The sequence below is a fragment of the Schistocerca piceifrons genome, chromosome 4, assembly GCF_021461385.2.
Source record: "Schistocerca piceifrons isolate TAMUIC-IGC-003096 chromosome 4, iqSchPice1.1, whole genome shotgun sequence".
Classification (NCBI taxonomy): Eukaryota; Metazoa; Arthropoda; class Insecta; order Orthoptera; family Acrididae; genus Schistocerca; species Schistocerca piceifrons.
In genome coordinates, this window is record NC_060141.1 from 234,076,575 (window position 1) to 234,097,009 (window position 20,435).

The 20,435-nt window shown below is 43.8% G+C and overlaps 1 non-coding gene across 1 annotated transcript; it reads right to left on the bottom strand.

The window, feature by feature from the left end:
- Nucleotides 1-512: 512 nt before the first annotated feature.
- Nucleotides 513-587, bottom strand: Trnas-cga. The gene has a single exon. It is a non-coding gene; the product is annotated as a tRNA-Ser (tRNA).
- Between the last annotated feature and the right edge of the window lie 19,848 nt (nucleotides 588-20,435).

The window sequence follows — 20,435 nt, forward strand, 5'->3', positions numbered from 1 at the left end:
AAATGTCTCAGAGTTTGTTGTTATGGTACGTAATAGGATAGACAGGATGACATACCAATGAATGGCCGTCAGGAAATGTGGTTGCAGGATGATAGAAGCCTACCTCATTTCTTACGTGCGGTTCAGACAAATCTCAACAGACGATACGGTGAAAGATGTATAGGCCAAGGTTGTCCAACCGCGCGGTCGGTGCGATGTTTGGGTATAACTCCTGCGGACTACCCCTTATGCGGTCGTATGCAAAGTTTAATTTATGATACTCCTCTACAGACGGAGGAAGATCTGCTGGCACGAGACCTGGCCGCTGCACTAGAAACTGAAGAGGCACCAAATTGGAAGGAGAGTGTGTACCAGAATATGCTTCGTAGGTACAATTTCTGTAACAACATTGGTGGTCGCCACATCGAGCCGCTGTTGTAATGCACCAGTATTGTTCTATACGTATAGTATGTTGGGTTTTTTTGTCTTTTGAATAATGTTAAGTGTTGAAACTTCCTGGCAGATTAAAACTGTGTGTCGGACCGAGACTCGAACTCGGGACCTTTGCCTTTCGCGGGCAAGTGCTCTACCAACTGAGCTACCCGAGCACGACTCACGGCCCGTCCTCACAGCTTTACTTCTGCCAGTACCTCGTCTCCTACCTTCCAAACTTTACAGAAGCTCTCCTGCGAAATTTGCAGAATCTCATTCTGGAAACATCCCCCAGGCTGTGGCTAAGCCATGCCTCCGCAATACCCTTTCTTTCGGGAGTGCTAGTTCTGCAAGTTTCGCAGGAGAGCTTCTGTAAAGTTTGGAAGGTAGGAGACGAGGTACTGGCAGAAGTAAAGCTGTGAGGACGCGGCGTGAGTCGTGCTCGGGTAGCTCAGTTGGTAGAGCACTTGCCCGCGAAAGGCAAAGGTCCTGAGTTCGAGTCTCGGTCCGCACACAGTTTTAATCCGCCAGGAAGTTTCATATCAGCGCACACTCCGCTGCAGAGTGAAAATCTCATTCTGGAAATGTTAAGTGTTAATACAAACATTTGTGATTAAGTGATAAATGGATGTTTCGTTACGTTTCGTTTTGAATTGTTACGTAATAATTGTACTGCGTCACGCCTAATTCAGCTGCTCAAGCAAAAATGGGTGAGTTAAACTTGTGAATTGAAACCGTCGTAGATCGGTTCCTTTTCAAAATGTTGTGTACTCAGCCCCCTCTACAAGTCCTAGAAGTTTGTAACGGGAATTTCCGAACGCCCTGTATACTGTAGTGATCTGCGCTTCTTCGCAGTCGCTTTTAGTTTTGCACTATACGAGAGATTTGCGGTAAATGCAAACTAAGTAAGGGTCCAGTGGTGTAACAAAACGAGACCGAACTGGGATTCCATCTGGACGTGCGTCTTACTTGTTTTCAGTTGCTTCTCAACGCCACGAGGGGCTATTTGTACGTCCTGGACACACACTGTAGTTTGCATTACACAGTGTCTCTCGCACAGTAGGATTTACAATCACAGTGCGGGTATCAGGTATCAGGTAGCCGGCCTCAGGCCGCAGGCGCAGCCTCGGTGCTATCCTCTGGGCCGGGGCCCATAGCATAGCAGGCTACGGCGCCGGTAACGGTTATGGCCGTGACGTAGGACGCCGTTACCCCCTCCCCGCCACGCGGCAGCAAGCGCTACAGTCCGGTGCGGTACAGCACCCTCAAATATTCATGCCTTTCAGCCGGGGAGCGCCGCGCTGCGCTCTTCGCCAAATTTGCGGCCACCCCGGTACGTGGCACGCCTCTGCAATCCCGCGATTCGTCCGTCCCCTAGGCGGCGCTGCGCCTCGCTAGGCACCACAGACGGCACGACCACCTCCGCTCTGCATTGCTGCCCCGAGCCACCACTTACACCCAAACGCATCGGCTCTCCATCTCTTTCAACTACGAGTGCTTATACGAGAGTCATTCGGAAAATAGAAAACTTTTTTTTCTACAGTAATTTTTATTTAATATAATTAATCAAAGCTATACAAGGTAAATCAAAAAGAACTTTATAACTTTGGGATGATGTAGAAATTTGTTGAGGTAACTTATAGAATCAGCAGGTGTGTCATTTTGAAGCCAACAACCTTAAGTTTGAAACTTCTTGGCAGATTAAACCTGTGTGCCGCACCGAGACTCGAACTCAGGACCTTTGCCTTTCGCGGGCAAGTGCTCTACCAACTGAGCTACCCAAGCACGCAGCTCAGGTGGTAGAGCACTTGTCCGCGAATGGCAAAAGTCCCGAGTTCGAGTCTCTGTCCGGCACACAGTTTAAATCTGCACGGAAGTTTCATATCAGCGCACAAAAAACTGGTTCAAATGGCTCTGAGCACTATGGGACTCAACTGCTGAGGTCATTAGTCCCCTAGAACTTAGAACTAGTTAAACCTAACTAACCTAAGGACATCACAAACATCCATGCCCGAGGCAGGATTCGAACCTGCGACCGCAGCGGTCTTGCGGTTCCAGACTGCAGCGCCTTTAACCGCACGGTATCAGCGCACACTCCGCTGCAGAGTGAAAATCTCATTCTGGGAATCTTAAGTTTCTACATGTACCTCTACGTCCATACTCCGCAAGCCACCCGACGTTGTGTGGCGGAGGGTACCCTGAGTACCTCTATAGGTTCTCCCTGCTATTCCAGTCTCGTATTGTTCGTGGAAAGAAGGATTGTCGGTATGCTTCTGTGTGGGCTCTAATCTCTCTGATTTTATCCTCATGGTCTCTTCGCTAGATACACGTAGGAGGGAGCAATATACTGCTTGACTCTTCGGTGAAGGTATGTTCTCGAAACTTTAACAAAAGCCCGTACCGAGCTACTGAGCGTCTCTCCTGCAGAGTCTTTCCCTGCAGTTTATCTATCATCTCCGTAACGCTTTCGCGATTACTAAATGATCCTGTAACGAAGCACGCTGCTCTCCGTTGGATCTTCTCTATCTCTTCTATCAACCCTATCTGGTACGGATCCCACACTGCTCAGCAGTATTCAAGCAGTGGGCGAACAAGCGTACTGTAACCTACTTCCTTTGTTTTCGGATTGCAGTTCCTTGGGATTCTTCCAATGAATCTCAGTCTGGCATCTGATTTACCGACGATCATGATCATTCCATTTTAAGTCACTCCTAATGCGTACTTCCAGATAATTTATGGAATTAACTGCTTCCAGTTGCTTACCTGCTATTTTGTAGCTAAATGATAAGGGATCTACCTTTCTATGTATTCGCAGCACATTACACTTGTCTACATTGAGATTCAATTGCCATTCCCTGCACCATGCGTCAATTCGCTGCAGATCCTCCTGCATTTCAGTACAATTTTCCATTGTTACAACCTCTCGACACACCACAGCATCATCTGAAAAAAGCCTCAGTGAACTTCCGATGTCATGCGCCAGGTCATTTATGTATATTGTGAATAGCAACGGTCCTATGACACACCCCTGCGGCACACCCTGAAATCACTGTTACTTCGGAAGACTACTCTCCATTGAGAATGACATGCTGCATTCTGTTATCTAGGAACTCTTCAATCCAATCACACAATTGGTCTGATAGTCCATATGCTCTTACTTTGTTCATTAAACGACTGTGGGGAACTGTATCGAACGCCTTGCGGAAGTCAAGAAACACGGCGTCTACCTGTGAACCCGTGTCTATGGCCCTCTGAGTCTCGTGGACGAATAGCGCGAGCTGGGTTTCACACGACCGTCTTTTTCGAAACCCATGCTGATTCCTACAGAGTAGATTTCTAGTCTCCAGAAAAGTCATTATACTCGAACATAATACGTGTTCCAAAATTCTACAACCGATAGACGTTAGAGATATAGGTCTATAGTTGTGCACATCTGTTCGACGTCCCTTCTTGAAAACGGGGATGACCTGTGCCCTTTTCCAATCCTTTGGAACGCTACGCTCTTCTAGAGACCCACGGTACACCGCTGCAAGAAGGGGGGCAAGTTCCTTCGTGTACTCTGTGTAAAATCAAACTGGTATCCCATCCGGTCCAGCGTCCTTTCCTCTTTTGAGCGATTTTAATTGTTTCTCTATCCCTCTGTCGTCTATTTCGATGTCTACCATTTTGTCATCTGTGCGACAATCTAGAGAAGGAACTACAGTGCAGTCTTCCTCTGTGAAACAGCTTTGGAAAAAGACATTTAGTATTTCGGCCTTTAGTCTGTCATCCTCTGTTTCAGTACCATTTTGGTCACAGAGTGTCTGGACATTTTGTTTTGATCCACCTACCGCTTTGACATAAGACCAAAATTTCTTAGGATTTTCTGCCAAGCCAGTACATAGAACTTTACTTCCGAATTCATTGAACGCCTCTCGCATAGCCCTCCTCACACTACATTTCGCTTCGCTTAATTTTTGTTTGTCTGCAAGGCTTTGGCTATATTTATGTTTGCTGTGAAGTTCCCTTTGCTTCCGCAGCGGTTTCCTAACTCGGTTGTTGTACCACGGTGGCTCTTTTCGATCTCTTACGATCTTGCTTGGCACATACTCATCTAACGCATATTGTACGATGGTTTTGAACTTTGTCCACTGATCCTCAACACTATCTGTACTTGAGACAAAACTTTTGTGTTGAGCCGTCAGGTACTCTGTAATCTGCTTTTTGTCACTTTTGCTAAACGGAAAAATCTTCCTACCTTTTTTTAATATTTCTATTTACGGCTGAAATCATCGATGCAGTAACCGCTTTATGATCGCTGATTCCCTGTTCTGCGTTAACTGTTTCAAATAGTTCGGGTCTGTTTGTCACCAGAAGGTCTAATATGTTATCAGCACGAGTCGGTTCTCTGTTTAACTGCTCAAGGTAGTTTTCAGATAAAGCACTTAAAAAAATTTCACTGGATTCTTTGTCCCTGCCACCCGTTATGAACGTTTGAGTCTCCCAGTCTATATCCGGCAAATTAAAATCTCCACCCAGAACTATAACATGGTGGGGAAATCTACTCGAAATATTTTCCAAATTATCTTTCAGGTGCTCAGACACAACAGCTGCTGAGCCAGCGGGCCTATAGAGACATCCAATTACCGTGTCTGAGCCTGCTTTAACCGTGACCTTCACCCAAATTATCTCACATTTCGGATCTCCGTCAATTTCCTTCGATACTATTGCACTTCTTATCGCTATAAACACGCCTCCCCCTTCACTGTCCAGCCTGTCTCTGCGGTATACATTCCAATCTGAGTTTAGGATTACATTACTGTTTACGTCTGGTTTCAGCCAACTTTCTGTCCCTAGTACTTATATGGGCGTTGTGACTGTTTATTAATGAAAGCAGTTCTGGGACCTTTCTATAGACGCTCCTGCAGTTTACTATTAGCACATTAATATTGTTATTCCCTGTTGCATTTTGTCTACTCCTACCTTGCCGCGTCTCAGGAGGCGTCTTGTCGGGTCTAGGGACGGAATTCTCTAACCTAAAAAACCCACATGTGGACTCCACACGTACTCCGCTACCCTTGTAGCCGCTTCCGGCGTGTAGTGCACGCCTGACCTATTCGGGGAGACCCTACATTTCTCCACCCCAGATCTCCGCATAATCATCTGAGCCTCTGGTTTAACCCTTCCACTCGGCTCCAAATCAGAGGACCGCGATCGGTTCTGGGAACGATACTACAAATAGTTAGCTCTGATTCCACCCCGCGAGCGAGGCTTTCCGCCTTCATCAATTCCGACAACCGCCTGTTCGAACTGAGGATGACCTCTGAACCCAGACGGCAGGAGTCATTGGTGCCGACATGAGCAACAATGTGCAGTCGGGTGCACCCAGTGCTCTCTATCGCCGCCGGCAGGGCCTCCTCCACATCTCGGATGAGACCCCCCGGCAAGCAGACAGAGTAAACACTGGCCTTCTTCCCCGACCTATCCGCTATTTCCCTAAGGAGCTCCATCACCCGCCTAATGTTGGAGCTCCCAATAACTAATAAACCCCTCCCCCCGTGTGCCTGCTCGGACCTTGCCGAAGGAGCGGCCACACGTCCACTCACAGGCAGAGCGGGCGATGCCACACGGCCAGCCTCCACATTGACCCTCCGCCTCGTGCGCCGCGAACACGGCTTACCCGCCACTCCCCTCGGGGAGAGGGTGGCCCAACCGCACCCGGTACCCGCGATGATGTCTCGACAGCAGGGACAGTGGGTGAAGCATGTAACACCTGGGGTGTACCATGCGGCGCACCAGACTCCCCACTGCCGCTACACTCCGAGGCAGCAGCCTGAAGACGGCTGACCGCCGTTTGATTCAAGTAATGCATCGGTACCCCAATTTGCCACCAGGAGCGCCAGCTAGTGCAGAGCCAATGGCTACTTTCACTGGTGAGGAGGGTGCTCTCTGTGTGCTTTCATTTCCTGAAACTAATTCTACATCAACTGTTCGGCGTAATTTTTGCACTAAATACAATTTGCTCTTGGCACAAGTACTTTGTTGAGACGGGCTGTTCACTGTGACTTGATAAATCACAAAGTGACCCCTACGTTGATGATTGTGTTGGATAAGTTAGGGAGGGCTTTGCCCGCAGTCCACAAAGATCTCGCGAGACCCGCATTCCACAAAAGACTGTTGTTAAATACTGTGTAGACTATACAGAATGGTAATGGCACAGGACATAAGTGATGCAGATAAGGACTCTGGTGGGGAATTCTGTGCGGAAATGTTGCATCGCTTAGAGGAAGACAAGACATTTCTGAACACAATAATCTTCAGCAATGAGTCACAAATACCCACAACTGCAGAACATGGGGCAGCAAAATTCCACATGCAACCCTGGAAAACGTTCGTGACAGCCCCAAAATTAATGTGGTTTTTGCCCTTAGCAAACTGAAAGTCTAATGCCCTTTTTCTTCTTTGAAAAAACTGTCACTGGTGTTGTGTATCTGGATAGGCTTGAAAACTTTTGAATTCCACAGATCGATGAAGACGACTGGGATGAGATGGCTTATTACCAGCAAGACGGTGCATCTCCTCATTTCCTCATGGAATCTCGAGATTTCCTCGATAATCGCCTCCCAAATCTGATGACTGGCCGTGAAGGCCAATTGCATGACTACCTCGCTCCCCAGACTCGACATCACTGGATTTATTTCTCTGGATTTCATTACAGACCGTGTTTATGTTTCTGTCCTGCCAATCAATTTAGCCTACCTGACAAATCGAATCTGCGCTGCTGTTGCAAAAGTTACGTCCGATTTGCTGCAACGAGTGTGGGAAGAAATCGATTACCGACGGATGTTTGCCGAATCACAAATGGTAATCACAACACGATGACACTTGACACAAGTTAAACTCGAGGTTCTTTGCTACAGAATGATACTTCTACCGATTCTGTAAGTTATCTTAGTAAATTTGTGTATCATTCCAAAGTTGTAATGTTCTTCTTGATTCAACCTGTATTTTCCATACAATTTGATATCCAAGTTACTTCTCTGCGTAGTCACTGTCCAAATGTAGGCACTTCTCGTACCGTTTCATCAGTTTTTCTATGCCTTCTAAATAGTCAGTTGCCGCAAAGTTGTTACACCACTGATTAACGGTTTCTTTAAGTTCATCATCACTTCCGTAGCGTTGTCCTCTCACAAAAAAAAGAAGACTTTTACTTTGGGGAAGAAGAATTCATCGCGAAGTCATTGAAGCGTCTGACAGTAGGATGCTGCATTTATGGTCTCACCTCTAGGGATATAGTAGATGAATGGGACATCCATACGATCCCGGAACACCATAGCCATAATCTTTCCGGTGTTCAAAATCTACGTTGCGTTTTTCGGTTTCGTTGGGCGTTGCGAATGATGCCATTCCATTGACTGGCCCATCTGTTTCTGGTGTGAAATGTGATATTCAAGTCTCATCACTAGTGACAACGTGATTTAAAACTTCATCACCATCCTTTTCATAGATATTAAGAAATGTCAATACAGTTACTATTCGTCTGGTTTTGTGTTCGTGTGACAAAATTCTAGGAACCCACCTGGCACAGTCTTCCTTAAAGCCCATATCTGCACTAACAATCTCGTACAACAAAGTACTTGAAATGTGTGCAAAGACAGAGGGCATTTCACTAATTGTGAAACGCCTATATTCTTGAATTTTTGCTTCGGTTCTTGATTTGGGTCCGTCAGTCACCACTGAGGGCCGGCCCGAGCGATCTTCGGCGTGAACATTCTTCCGTCCGCGACTAAACATGATACACCACTTGCAAACTGATCCTTCGTTCTTTACATTACCGTAAACCGCAGTTATCTGTTTATACATTTCAGTGGGTCGGACTTTTTGCACGTTTAAAATGCGGATAACACTGCGATGCTCACACTCAGCAGGATCGTAAATTTTGTCACACATTTTAAAATCCCATTGCTAAGCAGTATCCAGCCATATTGGACAGTAGCTGCCGCCAAACTGAAGTGGATGAGTACCAAGGTCAGTGGCGGTCGGTGATGGTGGTAGGGGGACGCGGTCATGTGTCAAAACAAAATGTTCTTTACTTTCCTAATGACTCACAGATTTTAAACACCACAGAGCTTCGGAAGACATGAGATCAAATAAGGCGTTGGGCTTAGATAACATACCTTCGTAGTTTCTAAAATCATTGGAGGATGCCACAACCTACGTCTATTGCGGCTTGTTAGTAAAATCTATGAAACTGAAGACATGCCATCTTACTTTCATAAAATACCGCCCAACGACATCAAGATAGCAATGGCAGGCTACTGCTTAAACTATAGCCCAGTCAGTTTAACATATCATTCATCCAAGTTGCTGTCACAAATAACATACAGAAGAATGGAAAGGAATATAGGGGCTCTATTAGACGACGATCACCTTGGCTTAAGGGGTCCGGCCAGTTTGGCAATCCCTACTTTAAATAATGTAAAGTTTATTCATGTGAAAGGTAGCTTTTATCAGAAAGGACTGGGAATAAAAATATGTAAAAAATATGCCTTGTTGGCTACAGTTTCTTACCACTTTAACAGAAATATTTCTAATAATACTGATTAGTGTTAAGACACCAAAATAAAAACTGTCTACAGTTTTATATGTACTTAACACTCAAACTTCCTTGAGATTTCCAAAATAGAAAAACCTTTTTATTAAAATATGCACAAATTCAGTTTAGTGTATCCTGTAATTTTGAACAAATTCTGGCAAGTAGAAGCTAAGAAGAAGTATACTTTATTCTTTAAAGAGACGGCTTACGGGAAACCGAAATTGACGTCGTCAGTGCATTGCAGTTCCCTAAGATGGGTTGTCTGCATCCTCTTACATCTCATCTTGCTATGTCCTTCATCCTGCTCGTCTGTGTTCTCTTGCAAGATCTCTAAAAGCTCTCTCTGATGCTCTAACTCTGAATTCAACATTTATTACACTGTGAAATGACCAACTGTTTGTAGCAGTCTTTCCTGGATTTCAAACCTTGCAACATTCCTTCACTGAACGTTTCCGCTACATCAGAGACACCAGCATGCCGTTTACTATTTGTTACAATCACTATCAGTCCCAGATTACGCTGCTGATTGACTCGTTAGGATTCTAGGTGCTGCCATGAAGACGTTTCCTCAATAGTTATACATCTGACAAATTTCTTAAAGTTTCTTTGAAGACCTCCACTATGACAAAAGATACAGCTTGTCTGTGAATAAAGTTCTTACCATTTTTCTGTGCTTTATTCTATTTGCACCGTAAATCACTTTTTGGAGAGCAAATGCCATGAATGGGCTTGTCGTCATTTGAAGGGAGGTGAAATGAATCTATCCATAGAGTTTTTTCATATCTTCTACACAACTAACATTTTACCTGATGGTGTGGCATAATAATTTTGGATTTTATATATGGTAGAGTATGTGCGTCTGTTCTTTCCACCTAATTATCTGCCATCTTCCAACTTCTTTCCCTTGTATGCAGTTTTCAGTCGTCGCAGCCTTGTGGATACGTGACCTATGCACTGCAGTTTACCGATAGTTGCATTTTCTTCATGGCTTCTCTTTCTCAACTGATCTGAAAGCTTTTGAATCCTCATCTCCTAAATAACTGATGAACCTTGTCTTCTTCAGCTGTTCAGATTCTTGGAAAATGGTCACACACAGTGTTTTATTTAAATGAATGAATAAACCATAAAGAAGGCAATAATATTTATGTATTATATGTAATTGGAGAGGGGAATTCCATAGATTAATATCAATGAAAAAAATTGAAAATTTGAAGATTTCAACTGGTACGGAGCCCGTTAAACCTATGAAACTGGAGACATGCCATCGTACTTCCGGACAATGTCATCCACAAACATCGAAGGTAACAAGGGCATATTACTGGCATATTACTATGGCAGAATCAGCTTAACATGTCATGCATGCAAATTGCAGTCAAAATCAACATCCAGAAGAATGAAAAGAAAAACAATGGATTGGTTGGATGACGGTCAGTTTGGTTTAAAGAAAGGTAAAGACAGCAGAGGGGCAGCCCTGATGCGCTTCATAATGGATGCAAGACTTAAGGTGGATCAAGATACACAGGACTTGTCGACCTATAGAAAGTGTTCGACAACGTAAAATTGTGCAAGAAGCAATGACGGAAATACAAGGATTGATCAGAAAGTAATGCACCGTATTTTATTTCTTCAACAATTCTTTATTGAGCATAATGAGAATTGCACACACTAAAGAGTGGTGTTTTATCTACATATCCTGTTTTTCCACGTAATCTCCATCCCATTCTACAGCCTTCCTACAGTGCGAAACGAGGACGTGTATGCCCTGTCGGTACCAATCCTTATCCTGTTGGTCGATAGTTGCCTCCACACTTCCTTTGCGATTGACAGTTGCAGCGTCAACTGCCGAGTCGTAATGCGTCTGTCCTGGCGAATGACATCAGCTCGCTGGAACATGTCAGGTATGACAGCCGCGAATGGTCTCCCCGACCGCTCCAAATCGTGGAGCTCCGCCGAACCGCATTCTGATGACCTCACCCTCCGTGGCCAGCGACTAAATGTACTTTTGTCGGCAGCGTATACTCCGTACACTTGGCACGAGCGTTTGTGAATGTTTCCCGCAGTTTCTTTCTCTGCAGCGAGAAATTCAATGACTGCACGTTGCTAGTAACCTATTTCACCTACAGACGCCATTTTGAAACTGTCCTGCAACTACGTTATCTGTTGTAAGTTGACGGAAACTTGGCGCGCTCACTCAGGAAACTTCAAATAATACATACAAATTCAAATGGCTCTGAGCGCTATGGGACTTAACTTCTGAGGTCATCAGTCCCCTATAACCTAACTAACCTAAGGACATCACACACATCCATGCCCGAGGCAGGATTCGAACCTGCGACCGTAGCGGTTACTTTCTGGTCAACACTCGTAAAAGTGGTTTTAAAAATCGGGATGAAGCGATGTCAGTGATAAGATTCGATGATGATATTGCTGTCCTCAGTGAAAGTGAAGAAGAATTTCAGGATAAGTTGAATAGATTGAATAGAGCACAGACTGTGGAATGAGAGGAAGTGGAAGAAAGACATCAATTTGATTAGCGATAAATTTAACATTAAAATAACGCATGACGAAAGTAATAAGGAGGACATAGAACGCAGACGAGGACAGGCGAATAGGGCATTCCTGACTAAAATAGTTATACGGGTACGAAACTTCGACCTTAATTTGAGAAACAAATTTCTGAGAGTGTGCTGGGTGAATGTGCGAACTGAATTTTCCGAATTTTTCCCGTGTGGGATCTCTATTTACGAGGAATTATTTGCATGATTGCGCCTACATTTTTGCTGCTAACCATCCTAATACGAAATGGCTTCACTAGTGGCGCCAGCTATTACCGAGTCGGTGGCTGTCCTCGCGGCAGTGAGCGAGCGTTCCACCCCCCACCCCCCCACCCCACCCCCACCTCCACCGCCCATATCCGGTCCTTCGGCACTTGCCTCTCGGTTACGCTCCCTGCCTGCTGGCGAGTCTGAACCAGTTCCTGCCTCAGTCTCTCCTGGGTCTGTGCGAGCCTCTCCGTGATTTGTTGAACGACGCTGCTTTGTAGAAACTCAGCAGAGGACTGATCGATGCTGCTTCGAGTCCTCTACACTTTGCAAACATGATCTGCTGTCTTCGCAGAGCTGCACTGAGTACAGAAATTCGTTTGTCTGACGTAATGACCACTTGTCATTCAACACTTGTCTTGTTACAGTGCTAACTATCGATTTAACACAATTTTCAGTGTCTACTTTTCGTATTGCGAATTGACTGTCGACATTAGTGGTTAAAGTAACTCGGTTTCGAATAATTTCCAGTTTTCTCCATCTCTTTTAATTTGGCCAAACGCATGCAGCAACTGGTTTTTCAGCAAAGAGAAAGCAGTCTCCCTATGATCAAACTGCTCAGCTGTTCCTTATTTGCCTCTTTTCGCCTCACCAAGCTCTTTTCTTTGATTTTCAGTTTCATCCTTGTTTCTTGGCTTCTTCTATATCTACATGATTACTCAGCAATTCCCAATTAAGTGCCTGCCAAAGGGATCATCGAACCACTTCCAAGCTCTTTCCCCGCCATCGCCCTCTCGAGCAGCGCGCGGCAATAACGAACTCATAAATGTTTTCACGTGAGTTCCGATTTCTACTATTTTTTTTTTTTTATGATGAACATTTCTGCCTGTGTAAGTTGGTACCAACAAAATATTTTTGCATTCGGAGGAGAAAATAAGTGATTGAAATTTCGTGATGAGATTCTGCAGCAACGAAAAACATCTTTGTTTCAACAATTGCCATTCTACGTCGCGTATGATAACTATGACGCTCGCTTCCCAATTTCGCGATAACACAAATGATCTGCCTGAATCCCATCTGATGTGGGTGCCACACCGCACAGCAAAACTCCTGAAGAGGAGTAGTGTAGACGGTCTCCTTAATAGACGTGTTGTATTTTCTAAGATTTCAGCGAATAAATCGCAGTCTTTGGTTCGCTTTACCTACGACATTATCTATGTGATCGTTCCAGTTTACGTTATTGGTAATTGTAATCCTTAAATCCTTAGCTGAATTCGCCGCCTTTAGATTTGTGGGTTTTTCATCCTGTAAGCCAAATTTAACGGATTCTTTTTAGTAGTCATGTGGATGACCCCACACTTTTCGTTATTTAGAGTCAAATGGCTCTAAGGACTTTGGTACTTAACATCTCTGAGGTCATCAGCCCCTTGGCTTAGAACTACGTAAACCTAACTAACCTAAGCACATCACACACATCCATGCCCGAGGCAAGATTCGAACCTCCGACCGTAGCAGCCGCGCGGTTCCGAACTGAAGCGCCTAGAACCGCTCGGCCACCGCGGCCGGCATTTAGAGTCAACTGCCACTTATCGCACCATTCAGATATCTTATCTTAATCATTTATAAATTGGTTTTGGTCATGTGATGACTTTAAAAGACGGTAGATGACAGCATCATCTGCAAACACACTAAAGGATTGTTCACGCTCTCTCCTAAATCGCTTATATAGAACAGTAACGGCAGAGGGCCCATAACATTTAATTGGGGAACGACAGATATTATTTCTGTTTCACTCGAAGAGTTTCCATTAGTCACTAAGAAATGGGACCTCTCTGACAGAAAATCACAAATCCAGTCACTCAATTGAGACGATACTCCGTAGACACACAATCTGTTTAGAAGTGTCTTTTACGGGACGGTGTCAAAAAGCTTCTGGAAATCTACAAATATGGAATCAATTTGACCTCACCTGTGGATAGCACTCATTAATTCGTGAGAATGTAGAGCTAGCTGTGTCTCACAAGAACGACATTTCCTGGATCCTTGTTGGCTATTTGTCAATAAACAGTTTTCCCCGAGGTAATTCAAAACGTTTTTCAGCTGGCTTGTCCAACTTACTGTTGAGCGCTATTAACACCGACGTCAAAAACGCCATGTCAAATGTTCTGAAGTTGTGACGAGTAAAATGCGTTTGTGGTTTATCATATTGCTCACCGGTGTTTTCTTAGTGCACTCCCGTCAAGAAAGCCGGATTGTGCGCTGCCCTGCTTGTGTGGGCGGTGCTGCGGTGGTGATGGTGGTGCTTATCGCTGAAACAACCAGTTTTCGGTTACATCGGTCTGTTTACACACCAGTTAAAGCCATCAAAATAATCGGTTCCTGAAATAACCGATTTTAATTGTTATTATTTCCTGCAATTAACGTAGACATGGAACAAAGATTGAAAAATTTTGACGTTCTCAGTTTAAAGATGCGTGGACTGAACTCAAACTATTACATTAGATAGGCAGTGAAAGAAAACTTAGTCCGTCCGCCATTCGCTGCGTTCCTTGAAAATTGATAAGGAATTGAATACTACAAAAAAAAAAAAATCACCAGTATTCTCCTACCGATTCTAATTTTTTGAAACTCTGCTCAAAAATTGTGTTGTAATTGGGGATCATACCACCATTTGCGCCTTACGAATAGTCAGTGCTAAATGGTGTGTGATGCTCTGTGACTAGGGCCTCCTGTCGGGTAGACCATTCGCCGGGTGGAAGTCTTTCTATTCGACGCCACTTCGGTGACTTGCGCGTCGGTGAGAATGAAATGACGATGATTGGGACAACTCAACACGCAGTCCCTGAGCGGAGAAAATCTCCGACACAAGCGGGAATCGAACGGAGGCCTTAGGATTGACATTCTGTCGCGATGGTCACTCAGCTACCGGGGGCGGACAGAGCTAAATGATGGAAGCTAACGCTGGAGAACTCTTCTTTTCTCATTAATTCGTCCGTTTTCAAGGGATACAAGCAGATAAAGATGTACTATGTAGAAAAAGTCAAACGGATCAGCTACTTTACATTAATATTTTGAACTATGAATGGACTGTTGTTGAGTTTCTAATTTGTTACTATTACCGTAATTTCCTTCCTCCTTTATTATTTAGAAGAGATGACACATAAATCTTTAGTTTCCTAAAGCAAATGAAGTGTTGTAGTTCATTGCCATATCACTTCGTAAAAATGTTTCCAGACTATTTCCAAACTAGAGCTGGTGCCACACTGCAGCGCAACTGAAGTCCATCGACGACAGTGAGATCTACATCTACATCTACATTTATACTCCGCAAGCCATCCAACGGTGTGTGGCGGAGGGCACTTTACGTGCCACTGTCATTATCTCCCTTTCCAGTTCCAGTCGCGTATGGCTCGCGGGAAGAACGACTGCCGGAAAACCTCCATGCGCGCTCGAATCTCTCTAATTTTATGTTCGTGATCTCCTCGGGAGGTATAAGAAGGGGGAAGCAATAAATTCGATACATCCAGAAACGCACCCTCTCTAAACCTGGACAGCAAGCTACACCGCGATGCAGAGCGCCTCTCTTGCAGAGTCTGCCACTTGAGTTTGCTAAACATCTCCGTAACGCTATCACACTTACCAAATAACCCCGTGACGAAACGCGCCGCTCTTCTTTGGATCCTCTCTATCTCCTCTGTCAACTCGACCTGGCACGGGTCCCACACTGATGAGCAGTACTCAATTATAGGTCGAACGAGTGTTTTGTGAGCCACCTCCTTTGTTGATGGACTACATTTCCTAAGGACTTTCCCAATGAATCTCAACCTGGCACCCGCCTTACCAACAATTAATTTTATATGACCATTCCACTTCAAATCGTTCCGTACGCATACTCTCAGATATTTTACAAAAGTAACTGCTACCAGTGTTTGTTCTGCTATGATATAATCATACAATAAAAGATCCTTCTTTCTATGTATTCGCAATACATTTCATTTGTCTACGTTAAGGGTCAGTTGCCACTCCCTGTACCAAGGGCCTATCCGCTGCAGATCTTCCTGCATTTCGCTGCAATTTTTTAAAGCTGCAACTTCTCTGTATACTACAGCATCATCCGCGAAAAGCCGCATGTAACTTCCGACACTGTCTACTAGATCATTTATATTATTATTATTATTATGTGCGATTGGACCCATACGGATCACGCAAAGCTTTTCCGATTCAATTTTTTAATTCTCCAAACTTCTCTCATTCTTTCCCCATGAATTCTCTTTCTTTCCTCTGTCCATTTTGTCCCCTGTCTCTTGCAAACTTCATTCTCGGGTTGTACTTTCCAACTATTGATTTTTTGCCTGTATACATTTCTGTTTATAACTTCTGAAGAATTTATTTGTGCATTTGCTAGATCTGTTTTGGTTTCTTGTATCCAGGGTATGGTTTTCAATTTTTCAATGTATATTAAAATTTTGTGGGAGAGTCTGGGTGTTGGGAGTCTGTGGATATGACCGTAAAATTTTAGTCTTCTTTTCCGGATGTCTGCGGCGAGGTTAGATAATTTTTCTGTAGTTTTCCGAGACTGTAACCTGTATCCATCTTCCGTTCTTTTTGGGCCAAGAATCTTTCTGATAATTTTGCGTTCCTCTTTCAGGATGCCTTCCAGGTCGCCTTTTCTATGGAGTGTGAGTGTTTCGCTGGAATATAGTGCTTCGGGCTTGATTACTGTATTGTAGTGTCGTATTTTTGAGTGAATGGAGAGACACTTTTTATTGTAGATGTTGTGGGTTTTCCAGTATGCTCTTTTCAGTTTTTGCAGTCGAACTTTTTGTGCAGTTTTCTCTCCCCCTGTGGGTTCTAGGACCTCGCCTAAGTATTTAAAGAATGGAACTCTCTCAATTTGTCCATATTTTGTAGTCAGTTTTTGAGTTTCAAATTTTGAGCAGATGAATTTGGTTTTTTGGAAGGAAATTTGTAGCCCAACTTTTTCTTCGCATTCTTTGAGAATGTCTATCTCTTTAATTGCTGTGGTCTCGTTTTCTGCTGGAATGGCCACGTCATCTGCAAATGCCAAGCATGAAATTTTAATACCATCTTTAGATCTTCCTAGTTGTATAGGCTTCCAGTAATTTTGATTCTTCAGTTCTTTTTCCCATTCTCGGATGACTTTGTCTAAGACAAGGTTGAAGAGGAGTGGAGACAAGCCGTCACCTTGTCTGACGCCGGTTTTGATCAGGAAGGGCTCTGATATTTCACCCAGGAATTTTATCTTAGAAGTTGTGTTTGTGAGCGTTTCTTTGATAAGGTTTAGGGTTTTCGGATCGAGTCCTAGCTCCTCAAGGATAATAAAGAGAGATTGCCTATCGATTGAATCATAAGCCTTTGCGAAATCAACAAAGGAACAAATGATCGGACTGTTTCTGACTGCTTTGTATTTTAGTGTTGTCTTCAAATTGAAAATTTGTTCTGCACAGGATCGGTGAGGGCGAAAGCCAGCTTGGTATTCACCAATACTGTGTTCGAGTTGTTCTTGTGTTCGTTGAAGAAGACAAGCTGAGAGGATTTTATAAGTGACTTGGAGAAGGGAGATTCCTCGATAGTTGTTTATATCTGCCATGTCTCCCTTTTTATGCAGTGGATGAATTAGGGCGCATTTCCAATCTTCTGGTAGTTTTTCTGTCTGCCAAATGTCTGTGATGATTTGAGTGAGTTCTTTGAGGGAATCTGGTCCAAGATTTTTAAGTAGTTCTGCAGTGATATTATCTTCTCCGGATGCCTTGTTGTTTTTCAGTCTATGAATATGTCTTTGGATCTCCTCTAGTGTAGGTGGTGGGGATTCTGGATTTGTGTAGATAGCAGTTTCTTGAGGGAATCTTGAAGAAGGTTCAGGGCAATTGAGGAGTCCGGAAAAGTATCTTGCCAGCTCCTCACAATTTTCCCGATTTGTGAGCGCTAGTTTTCCATCTGGTTTTCTGAAACATAGATTTCGTGAGCCGTATCCATTGATTCTCCCAGCAAAGGTCTTATAGAAGTCTCGTACATTATAGTTACGGAAATTTTCTTCAATAGACTCACACTGTTCCTTGAGGTACTTCCTCTTGACTTGTCTGATTGTTTTTGCCACTTGTCTTCTGGTGTTGTGGAAGTGATCTAGATTTTCTGGGGATTTTTTACTGTTATACTTCAGAAAGGCTTTCTTTCTTTCTTCCAGCGCTTTTTCACATCCAGAGTCCCACCAGGGGTGTTTTATGTTCTTTTTCAATGGGATCAGTTCTTTTGCCTTCTTTGTAATTTTTGTTCGAAATTTTTCCCAAGAGTCAGCTGGTTCCTTTTCCCACTCCTCCTTCAGATTGGTTTCTTTGATTGTTCGTGTGTCAAATTTCATCATGTGTGTTTTCTTCGGATAGAATTTTTTTGGGGTGAATTTCACTTTAATGCGTGTTAAGTAGTGGTCTGAGTCAATGTTCGCCCCTCTGCGGACTTGGACATCATGGATCTCTTTCTGTACGAAATAGGAGATGGCAATGTGGTCAATCTGATATTCGCCGATCTCTTGTATGGGGGACCTCCAGGTCTTTTGTTTTCTAGGTTTTTTTCTCAAAGATGTAGACATTATTTTTAGATTATTTTGTTGGCATAGTTCAATAGATCATCTATATATATTGTGAAAAGCAAATGGTCCCATAACGCTCCCCTGTTGCACGCCAGAGGTTACTTTAACGTTTGTAGACGTTTCGTCATTGAGAACAACATGCTGTGTTCTGTTTGCTAAAAACAGTGCGATACTACAGTATGGATCGGCTGGGAGCGAGTTTTGCATATTGCAAGTGCATGCGTACCATAACATTTTTAAGAGGTGCTGACCTTAAGCCACGACACATGGCAACAGGCAATACCGTACCTCTACTTGCACCATGTGTATGTTGCTTCATTCTGTCGGAATTGTTATTAAAGTAGCACTGATCGCTTTTCCCATTTTCTATAATATCGCAATCTTTTAAACCAATGCAAATGTTGCGGATAGGAGTTAGTGTATTTTCTTAAAATGAAGTTTTCTTTAGAAACGAAAAAATTTTGCGCTGCTGATATGGCTAATTGATATTTCGATTTTTTACTCGCCTAAGAAATAAAAACACCTTGCAATGGATTCATTAGGGGTTCATTACTATTCGCTAGAGCACTTGAGCACATGTAATTTCGATGGATTGCACACGCGCTGCCTGAGATATGGAATATCTATGCTACATAGAATCGCAGGTCACAGCAGTGTTGGCAGTAAGTCGAGTTTAGTAGCTCGCAGAGAGCAGTCGTGTTTTGTAGATCGCACAGAGCACTTGAGTTCTGGAGTTCGGACAGGGCAATCCAGCGGTTGACTTGTGTTGGGCCGGACGTGCAGAACGAGCGATGTGGTAAAAAAAAAAAAAAAAAAAATTAAAAAAAATGTTAAAGTCCCATGTAATTCCAAGCAGAAATTTTTCAATAATTACTTTTGTTCTGAAGAAAACTTTTGCCAGTCATTCATGTGAGTTTAAAGATTTTACAATTTTTTCCTGTGCATACTCATGTTGATTAAGCAAAAGAAAATCAGTTGTTTTCCTACAAATGAAAATCTAGTGGCCAGCATTGCACTGGGCTGTGCCAAAAATTTCTTATGGGAGCAGATACAGGGTGTTTCAAAAATGACCGGTATATTTGAAACGGCAATAAAAACTAAACGAGCAGCGATAGAAATACACCGTTTGTTGCAATATGCTTGGGACAACAGTACATTTTCAGGCAGACAAACTTTCGAAATTACAGTAGTTACAATTTTCAACAACAGATGGCGCTGCAAGTGATGTGAAAGATATAGAAGACAAAGCAGTCTGTGGGTGCGCCATTCTGTACGTCGTCTTTCTGCTGTAAGCGTGTGCTGTTCACAACGTGCAAGTGTGCTGTAGACAACATGGTTTATTCCTTAGAACAGAGGATTTTTCTGGTGTTGGAATTCCACCGCCTAGAACACAGTGTTGTTGCAACAAGACGAAGTTTTCAACGGAGGTTTAATGTAACCAAAGGACCGAAAAGCGATACAATAAAGGATCTGTTTGAAAAATTTCAACGGACTGGGAATGTGACGGATGAACGTGCTGGAAAGGTAGGGCGACCGCGTATGGCAACCACAGAGGGCAACGCGCAGCTAGTGCAGCAGGTGATCCAACAGCGGCCTCGGGTTTCCATTCGCCGTGTTGCAGCTGCGGTCCAAATGACGCCAACGTCCACGTATCGTCTCATGCGCCAGAGTTTACACCTCTATCCATACAAAATTCAAATGCGGCAACCCCTCAGCGCCGCTACCATTGCTGCACGAAAGACATTCGCTAACGATATAGTGCACAGGATTGATGACGGCGATATACATGTGGGCAGCATTTGGTTTACTGACGAAGCTTATTTTTACCTGGACGGCTTCGTCAATAAACAGAACTGGCGCATATGGGGAACCGAAAAGCCCCATGTTGCAGTCCCATCGTCCCTGCATCCTCAAAAAGTACTGGTCTGGGACGCCATTTCTTCCAAAGGAATCATTGGCCCATTTTTCAGATCCGAAACGATTACTGCATCACGCTATCTGGACATTCTTCGTGAATTTGTGGCGGTACAAACTGCCTTAGACGACACTGCGAACACCTCGTGGTTTATGCAAGATGGTG